This window comes from Seriola lalandi, unplaced genomic scaffold (assembly GCF_002814215.2).
Source record: "Seriola lalandi dorsalis isolate HSWRI2012SDOR001 ecotype SW California unplaced genomic scaffold, Sedor1 jcf7180002054875, whole genome shotgun sequence".
In the NCBI taxonomy this organism is placed as follows: Eukaryota; Metazoa; Chordata; class Actinopteri; order Carangiformes; family Carangidae; genus Seriola; species Seriola lalandi.
The window spans coordinates 79,275-80,306 of NW_019525428.1; the positions used below are offsets into that span (position 1 = coordinate 79,275).

Here is a 1,032-nt window from a genome sequence, read left to right on the forward strand (position 1 = left end):
ATTTGTATTAGACTATGTGTTGTCGTCAGGATGAAGGGAAGGAAAGAAGCCTGCACACTTCGGTGCACACCTTCAAGTGCGCCGATTTGACAGGTCAGGAAAAATGTTTTATGTGTTGCTTAGCAAAAGTCCAGCACTAGCTCAGTTGCGGAACTATTTGTTTTGGCGTAGCTAAATAAATGACGAAATAAATATGCAAATCATGATCTGTAGTTACTTATTAATGTTAACTGATATGGTCCGCATAAAACTGTTGTATAAAACCAATATCACATATGAGGGAGTGATGTATTGAATATCAGCAAGGTGGTGATTAGGAACGAGGTCGCAGCCTTCACTAGTTCTTGAGATATTTCACAAATAAAAACAAATTTAAATTTCCGTGTGGCACTCAAGGAAACGTTACGAGATCAAGTCATTACGATTCCTCCTCTGCGGTTTATAGTCTGCAAACACACTACAAGAACTGTAGCTACTATTAACATAGTAACTGTAAATGTGTTTTTCATCATTATTTGACCATTTATCTTCTATAAATCAAATAGAAATATACTGAGGTAACAACAATTGTATCACATTTGTACATAGTCATACTCATTAGTTTGAGTTAAATTATCTGACGCTTACTTAAATGAACTCCTCCTTAGAGAGCCATAAAAACACTTATTTTTGAATATATTTCACCATTAAGCTTTTGTTTTGGTATGTGGATGAAATTCCTGGCATAAATACACAACTGCTGAAACTGGAATGCTGCACAAGCACAAAGATGAAATAATGGATAAACGAAGTGAAGCACCAAACCAGTTCTGAGTGGGACATTCATATCACTTTACTTTATTGTGCATTATACATTAGTTTCAGACACATTTAGACACATACAGTAGTTACACAGTAAATGTGTTGAGCAAATGTTGACTGTTGGTTTGTACGTGTCTGTCTACACAAACAAACATGGAGTTTCACAAGGTACACAAAATGTTTCTAATAAAAATGCTGGTGTTTTTAAATATGCTGGTAACCGTGACAACC

At 35.4% G+C, this 1,032-nt stretch overlaps 1 protein-coding gene across 1 annotated transcript in view; it reads right to left on the minus strand.

The window, feature by feature from the left end:
* Positions 1 to 1,032, minus strand: part of LOC111671333 (alpha-2-macroglobulin-like) — a 33,063-nt gene that overhangs the window by 1,115 nt on the left and 30,916 nt on the right. The gene's annotated exons all lie outside the window — the stretch shown is intronic.